Source organism: Diceros bicornis (assembly GCF_020826845.1).
Source record: "Diceros bicornis minor isolate mBicDic1 chromosome 13 unlocalized genomic scaffold, mDicBic1.mat.cur SUPER_13_unloc_1, whole genome shotgun sequence".
Taxonomy (NCBI): Eukaryota; Metazoa; Chordata; class Mammalia; order Perissodactyla; family Rhinocerotidae; genus Diceros; species Diceros bicornis.
The window spans coordinates 10,998,646-11,008,250 of record NW_026690866.1 but is presented as its reverse complement, the minus strand read 5'-3'; positions in this window follow the sequence as shown (position 1 = coordinate 11,008,250).

Here is a 9,605-nt window from a genome sequence, read left to right as displayed (position 1 = left end):
TCTCTGGCCGTTCAGGGACCCCTGTGGGCTTGGGTTCAATGTGTCAGGCCAATGGCGCAGGCATGGCCACCGGGCCTTGGGGGTCCTCATTGAATGCTTCACCAGCCTGCTGGTCTCTGACCAACTGGGGCGCCATCTCGCACCTGCCATGTGCAGGTGAAGAAGGAACGCTGCCTTTCTTGACTTGGCTTCAGCTGTTGTCTCCCTCCTATCACCCCACACCCACTCAGGTCACCAGCCACTTCCCTTCTTTGGAAGTGGTAGTCTGGCCCTGGCTGCCAAGGCGGACTGGGGTATGATGTAAAGGCTTTGTCTCAGCCAGCTTCTTCGTCCTGGGCCTCATTTCTTCCTGGAATGACCAAACTAATGGCCACACCCCACGCCTGTACTTTTCAACTCCAGCCAGGTAGAGGAAAGCCAATGTAGAGTCACAAGTGTGGAGACAGGCATATGGCAAGGCACTGAGTTTGGCCACAGCAGGACGGAAGCCTAAGGATCTGGGGCCACCCTTGGAGTGCCCTTCAGGCGACAGTTCCCAGCCTCTTCTCTGGAGGCTGGTGAAGCCCTGGTCTTCCAAGTGCCCAAGGTTGGGTTAACCCTAACCTTAAACCTTACCAGAACCCAGAACCCAAATCCTATCCATAACTCAAACCTTAACCCTAACTCTAAACTTAACACTAACACTAACCCGCATGCTAATACTAAGCCTAAACTGAACCCTAACCCTAACTACAACCCTAACTGAAACAAAACCCTAAATCTAAACTGAACCTGAAACCTAACCCTAACACTAAAGAAAGCTCAAACCATAGCCTAAACCTAACAGTGACCCGAGCTGCACATAACTCCAAACTGAACCGAACTCTAACGATAAACCTAACCCTTACCAGAACCCCCACCATTAGCGTAAACAGAACAGTAACACTAACCCATGCCTGCCTGCTAATTCTAAACAGTACCAAAAACCTAACCCTAACCATAACTAGAGCCTGAATGCTAAATATAAACTGAAACAGAACCCTAACCCATACCATAAAGCTAATCTGAAAAATAAGCCTGTCCCTAATGCCTAATCCGAATACAATCCTAACTGTAAACTGAAACTGAATCCTAACCCTAACACTAACACTGACACGAATACTATGCCTTGCCCTAAACAGAACCCTAATGCTAACTCTAACCCCAACAGTAACACTAACCCTAACCCTAACCTGATCATATCACTAAACTTAAACTGAATCTGAACACTAACCTAAAATGTAGGTGAATCCTCACCCTAACCCTAACCAGAACCATGACACCAACAATAAACCTAACCTTAATTCCAATCCTAACCCTAACACTAACTCTAACATTAACGCGAATCATTAACCTATCCATAACCTGAACTGTAAACCAAACCATAAGTCTAACCCTAAACGTGACCATAATGCTAAACCTAACCTGAATCCTAGTGCTCACCCTAACAAGAAGCCTAACACTAACACTAAACCTAACCAGATCCCGAACCTGAACCCTAAGCCTAACCCTAACCCTAACCCTCATCTGAAAACTAACTATAACACTAAACCTATACCTAACCCAAACCATAAGCTTAACCAGAACTCTAACGCAAACCCAACCCTAGCCCTAACCCTGAACCCAAACCCAGAATCTAACACTAAATATAACCTGAGACCGAACCCTAACCTTAACCCTAACCCTATCCTTAAACCTAACCTAAACCACAACAGGAACGCTAACCCTAACCCACCTGAACACTGACAATAAAGATAACCCTAACCCAAACCCTAAACGGAACCTTAACCCTAACACTAACCTGCACCATAAACCTAACAATAACCGGTAACCTAAATCTAACCCATACCCTAACGCAACCTAACCCTAAACTGCATTCGAACACAATTACTAACCAGAACCCAAACCCTAACTCTAACATACCTCTAACCTGAACCCTGGCTTAACCCTAAACCTAACCATAAACATAAAGCAAACACTAGCTCTAACCCAACTAAACTCTACCCGAACACTAACCCTAATCTAACCAGCACACTAACCCTAAGCATAACGCTAACCCAAACCCTAACCTGAACCGAATGATAACCTTAACCTAAAGCATGAGCCCATCCTACAGTTAAATGTAACCACAACACGAACACGAACTAAAACCCTAACACTAATCCTAATCCTAATGTGAAGCCTAACCCTAACCCTAATCCAAAGCGTAATCCTACCCTAACTCTAAACCTAACCTGAATCACGAGCCTGAACTTGAACCAGAACTGCAATCAGACCACTAACTCTAACCCTACATCTAACCATAAACCTAAGCCAAAACCGAACCCTAACCCTTGCACTAACCCTAACCTTAAGAGTAACCCTAAAACTAACCCTAACCCTAACCCTAGCCTGAAAACTAACACTAACCCTAACCCGAACCATGACCCTAACCCTAACCCTAACTCTAATCTAACCCAACCCTAAACCTAGCCATAAACCTTAGCCTAACCATAACCCAAACCATAGCAGTAACCCTATCAATAATTCGAACCTCAACCCTAAGCCTAAAACTTCCTAGATCCCCAAAACGAAGCCTAACCCCAACCCTAGCCCAAGCACTAACCCTAACACTAATCATAAACCTAACCCTAAACCATAAGACAAACTTTAAGCCTAAAGAAAACTGGTGCTGGCCCTAATCCTAACACTGACCAGAGCCCTAACCCTAGCTTTAACCACAACCCCAACCCTAAACCCTAACCTGAACCCTAACCCAGACCCTAACCTGAACCCTAACACTAACACTAACCCGAACCCTAACCTTAAAACTAACTGTAACCCAAACAGAGCCTAGGCGTGACCCTAACGATAACCCTAACCCTAACCCTGTCCTGAAACCTAACACTAATCCTAACCCTAAACCTAACCCTAATCCTAACTTTAACCCTAACCCTAAACCTAACCGGAACCCAACCATAACCATAAACCTAAACCTAAGAGTAACCATATCCCTAACCCTAACCCGTACCCGCAGCCAACTCTAACACTAACCCTAGGCCAACCTTAACACTAACTCGTATTGGAACACTAACCCTAACCCTAAACTTAACCCGTACCCTAACCCTAATCCTAACCTGAAGCCTAACCCGACCCTAACCCTAACCATAACCAATCCCTAACCTGAAACCTAACCCTCACGCTAATCCAAACACTAACCTTAAAACTAAACTTAACCTTATACCTAACCCTAACCCAAACTCTAACGCTTACCTAACACGAAACCTAATCCAAAGCCTAACCTGAAATTGAATCATAAACTAACCCTAACTCTTACTCTAACTCTTACTCTAACTCTAAACCTAACCTGTACCCTAACCCTAACACAAACCCTAACTGTAAACTTAACCCTAACCTTAATCCTCACCTGAAACCTAAACTTAGAGGTAAACATAAACCTAATCCGAACTCTAACCCTAACCCAAAACCAAACATAAACCGAACTCTAGCCCTAACACACACCTGAATACTATCGCTATCCCTAACCCTAACCAGAAACTGAAACCTAAACATGACACAAACACTAACCCAAACCCTAACCCTAACCGTAACCCAACCAAACCCTAAGAGTAAACCTAGCCCTAACCCTAAGCCTAACCCTAACTCGAACTCTAACAGCAACCCGAACACTAACCCAAACCATAACCCTAACACGAACCCTAACCCTAACCTAATCTTGAACCCTAATGCTATCCGTAACTAAACCCAACCCTAACCCTAACCCTAGAGCTAACCCGAAGCCTAACACTAACCCAAACACTAACACTAAACCTAATCCTAACCCAAACCTGAACCCTAACCCTAACCAAGTCCTACCCCTAACCTTAACAAACTCTAACCCTAACCCAAACCAACCCTAAACCTAAACCTAGCACTAAACTGAAGCCTAATCCTAACCCCAACCCTAATAGTATCCTGAAGCCAAACTCTAACCCTCACCCTCACCCTAACCGTTAACTAAACCGAACCCAAATCCTAACTATGACACGAAGCAGAACCCGACAATAACTGAAACCCTAACACAATCCAGAACCCGAACCCTAACCATAACCCTAATCCAAACACTAACCTCTCCCTAAATGTAACACTAACAATAACTGTAACCCTAATCCTAACACTGAACATAACCCGAAATGTAGCACTAACCCTAACCCGAACAAGAACTTGAACCCTAAACCTAACCTGAACCACAGATGTAACCCTAACCAGAACCCAACCTTAACCCTAGAGCTAACCATTATCCTAACATGAATATTAACCCTAACACTATCAGAAACCCTAACCTGAACCGTAACCCTAACACTAACTTGACTCCTAGTCCGACACTAACCCAACCCTAAGATGAACTTGAAGCTGAACCCTAAACCTAACACTAACCTGAACACTAACTCTAACACTAAACCCAATCCTAACCCTTAACCTAACCTTAAACCTAACACTACACTGAACCATAACCCTAAATCCAACCCTAACCCTAACCTAACCCGAACCCTAAAGCTAAGGCTAACCCTAAACCGAAAGTTTAACCTAATTGTAACATTAATCCAAACACTAAGCATAACCCTATACATAACCCAACTCCTAACCCTGAAGTGAAACGAACCGTAATCTTAACCCTAACGTGAACCCTAAGGCTAAAGCTAACCCTAAACCAAACCTGAAACCTAACCATAACCCTAATCCAAATACTAACACTAAAACTAAACTTAATGCTAACCCAAACCGTAGCCCTTACCGTAACATGAATCCTAACCCTAACTCTAACCCGAAATCGAACCATAATACTAACCTTAATCCTAAAATTAACATTAACCCTAACCCTAACCCCAATACTAACCTGAAACCTAACCCTAATGTTAACACTAACCCGAACCCGAACACTAGCCCTAACGAGAACACTAACACTAAATCTAATCCGAACACGAACCAGACGGCTAACCATATCCCTAACCCTATCACTAACCCAAACACGAACCCAACCATACCTCTAAACCTAACTCGAAGCCTAACCCTAACTCGTAAAGTAAACCAATCCCTAAGCCTAACCCTAACCTGAAGACCGACTCGACCCTAACCCTAACCCTAACACTAACACTAACTGTAACTTTAACACTAACCAGACCACTAAACCTAACCCTAACCTGAACCATAACAAAAGCTTAAACTAAAGCTAACCCGAACACTGACTTGAAGGCTAAATCTAACCCTAAACCTAAACCAAAACAGTACACGAACCCTAACTCCAACCTAACTAGATCCCTAACCCTAACCCTAACCCCAACCCTAACCCTAACCCTAACCCTAAACTAAACCCTAACCTGAACCATAACCCTAACCCTAACCTGAACGCTAACAATAACCCGGACGTTAACCCTAATGAGAAGGCAATGATAACCCTAATTCTTAGCAACCAGTAACACTTACAATAAGCCTAACTATAACTCAATCCTGAATCCTAACTCTAACCCACACCCAAAGCCTAACCCGACCCTAACACTAACCAGAATCCCAAGCTTAACCATTATGCCAATCCTAAATGTAACCCTAACCATGAACCAGCCTGAACTCTAACCTGCACACTGACCCTAACTGTAAGCGGAACCAAACCATAACCCTAACACTAACCCTAACAGTAACCCTAACCCTAACCCGAACCCGAAAGCTAACCCTAAACCTAAGCCTGACCCTAACCCTAACCCTAACCCTAGCACTAACCCTAACCCTAAACATAAATCTCTAAATCATGTGAGTGAGATTGTCTCTCAAGGCCCTTCATGGGCCTGTGTAAACCTGCTTTGGCAAGGCGATCCTTATGCGCTGGAAGGAAGGGAGATCTGACAAGATGTTTTTTCCAAGAATGGGTGTTAGATATAGTTTAACTCAGCTTCAGTAGTGATTGCCATTCAGATAGAGAGATGTTTCTTTCCATCTATTTACAAGCCGAGATAAGAAAGTGCCTTCCTAAGACATGTGTGTGAAATCCTCTCTCAAGGCCCTCCATGGCCCTGTGCACAACCTGGTTTTGGATGGCAATCTTTAGGAGCTGGGAGAAAGGGAGATTGGGCACCAATTGATTCCAGGAATGGGTCTTATACATAGTTTAACTCAGCTGTAGTAATGATTGCCACTCACAAACAAAGATGTTTCTAACCATCTACTTCCAACCCAGGATAAGAAATTCCGTTCTCTAAGGCATTTGAGAGTGATCATGTGTCAAGGACTTACACGGCCCTGTTTCCATACCTGCTTTGGGAAAGTGATCCTTTGGAGCTGGAAGGAGGGAGATTGGGCACATAGTAATTTCCAGGAATGGGAATTATACTTAGTTTAGCTCAGCTGTAGTAATGCCTGCCATTCAGATGCAAACATGCTTCTAGCCATCTGCTTAGAATGTAGTATGAGAAAACACGCTCTCAATGGCTTATGAGTGAGATGCTGTCACAAGACAATACACAGTCGTGTTTCCAAACCTGCTTTGAGAAGGAGATCCTTAGGAGCTGGAAGGAAGGGAGATTGGGTACTAAGTCATTTCCAGGAATGGGTGTTATACTTACTTTAGCTCAGCTGTAGGAATTCTTGCCACTCAGATACAAACATGTTCCTAACCATCTACTTAGAATCTGCTATCATTAAGTGTGCTTTCTATGGCTTGTGAATGAGATTGTCTCAAGGCAGTACATGGTCCTCATTCCATACCTTCCTTGGGAAGGCGATCCTCATGTAACGTAAGGAAGGGTTATTGGGCCTGAACTTCGTTCCAGGAACTGGCGTTATCCATAGTTTAACTCAGCTGTAGTAGTGATGCCCCTCAGATAGAAAGATGTGTCTTACCATCTACTTACAAACCGGGATAAGAAAATTCCTTCTCTAAGGCATGTGCATGAGATTCTCTCTCAAGGCCCTACATGGCCCTGTGCAAAATCTGCTTTGGGAAGGCGATCCTTGGGAGCTGGAAGGAAGACAGATTGGGCATGAAGTTACTATCAGGAATGGTTGTAATACATAGTTCAATTCAGCTGTAGTAATGAATGCCTCTCAGATACCAAGGTGTTTCATACCGTCTACATTCAAACCCGGAAAAGAAATTGTGTTCTCCAAGGCATTTGAGAGTGATCCTGCCTCAAGGCCCTACATGACCCTGTTTACAAGCCTGCTTTTGGAAGGAGATCTGTAGCAGTTGGAAGGAAGGGAGATTGGGCATGACGTCATGTCCATAAACAGGTGCTATACATAGGTTATTTCAGTTGTACTAACGATTACCACTCATATAGCTACTTGTTCCTAGACTGTTACTTACAAGGGGGTTCAGAAAGTGCCTTATCAAAGGAGTATGAGATTCGTTCTCAGGGCACAAAATGGCATTATGCTCCAATCCGGGTTCAGGTTTTTCACCATTACAAGATGGAAAGAAGAGAGGTTAGGCACAAATTTATTTCCAGGAATGGGCGTTACACATACTTTTGCTAAGGTGTAGGAAGATTGCCACTCATATACAAACTTGCTCATGGACTTCTACTTAGAAGCCTGCATCAGAAATTTCCTTCTCAAAGGAATTTAAGAGTAATTCTCAGGTCCAGAAATGGCATTATTTTCCAAGTTATGTTCCTGGGTGAGCAAAGCGATCCTTACAACATGGGAGGAAAAATGATTACACAAAAAGTTGTTTCAGGGATTAGGTGTTATACACCTTTTAACTCCACTTTAATAATGATTGTCACTCATTTACAAACTTGTTCCTGCATATGTACATATAGGCTGGGATTAGAAAGTGCCTTCTCATAGGAAAGTGAGATACCTACTCAGGGTCCGAATGCCAATATGTTCCAAAACATTTAGGTTGGTGATGCTTACGAGCTGGAAGGAAGAGAGATTGGGCACCAAGTTATTTTCAAGAATAGGTGATATATATTTCATCTATGCTGTAGTAATGATTGCCACTCACATTCAAACTTGCTCCTAGACATTTACTTACAAGCCAGGATCAGAAATTGTCTTCTCAAAGAAATGTGAGATTCGTTCTCAATGGCCAAATTGGCATTATTTACCAAACTTCGTTTTGGCTTGTGATCCTTACGTGATTGAAGTAAGAGAGATAAGGCACAAAGTTATTTCCAGGAATGGGTGTTATACAAAATAAAACTCACCTCTACTAATGATTGAAACTCATATAGCAACGTTATCCTAGACATCTACTTAGAAGCCAGGATTAGAAAGAGCCTTCTCAAGGGAATGTGAGTTTTGTTGTCCAGGTGCGAAATGACAGTATCTTCGAAATCTGATTTAGGTTTGTGATCTTTATGAGATGGAAGGAAGAGAGATTAGGCACAAAGTTACTTCCAGGAATGGGTGTTATGTGAAGTTCACCTCAACTGTAGTAATGATTGCCAATCATATACAAACTTGTTCCTAGAAATCTACGTAAAAGCCAGGATCAGAACATTTCTTCTGAAAGCAATGTGAGACTCCTTCTTAAGGACTGAAATGGCATTATGGTCCAAATCAGGTTTAGGTTTGTGATCCTTACGAGATGGAAAGAAGAGAGACTAGGCACAAAGTGATTTCCAGGAATGGGTGTTATACCAAGTTTGTCAGCTGTAGTAATGACAGTCACGCCTATACAAACTTGTTCCTAGATGTCTACTTAGAAGCTGGTATCAGAGAGGGTGTTCTCAAAAGAATGTGAGATTCCATCTAAAGGCCTGAGAAGGCACTATGTTCCAAACCTGGTTGACTAAGGTGGTCCTTACGATCCAGAATGAAGAAAGTTTGGGCATGAAGTTATTTCCAGGAATGGCTGTTATACATACTTTAGCTCCTGTCATCATGATTGCCACTCATATGCAAACTTGTTCATAGAAAGCTACATACAGTTCGGGAACACAAAGGTCCTTCACAAAGGAATGTGACATTCCTTCTCAGGGCCCCAAACCGCAATATGTCCCCAACCTGGCTTAGGTTTGTGATCCTTATTGGATGGAAGGAAGAGAGATTGGGCACAATGATATTTCCATGAATGAGTTTTCTACATAGATTAACTCAGGTGTAGTAATGATTGCCATTCATATACAAACTTGTTCCTAGACATCTACATCACCCCAGGATCAGAAAGTGACTTCTTAAAGGAATGTGATATTCCTTCTGAAGTCCTGAGCAATATGTTCCAAACTTGGCAAGGAAGGTGGTACTTACGAGCTGGAAGTAAGAGAGATTGAGCATGAAGTTTTTTTCCAGGAATTGATGTTATTCATAGACTAGCTCAGTTGTACTAACGATTGCCACTTATATAGAAGCTTGTTCCTGGACATATACTTAGAAGCAGTGATCAGAAAGTGCCTTCTTAAAGGAATATGAGATTCCTTCTCAAGGCCGGAAATGGCAATATGTTCCAAACGTGGTTGAAGAAGGTGGGCCTTATGATCTGGAAGGAAGAGAGACCGGCAAGAATTATTTTCAGGAATATGTGTTATTCATAGTTCAGCTCAGTTGTAGTAATGATTCCACTCATATACAAACTTGTTTCTAGGGATCTACTTAGAAGCTGGGATCAG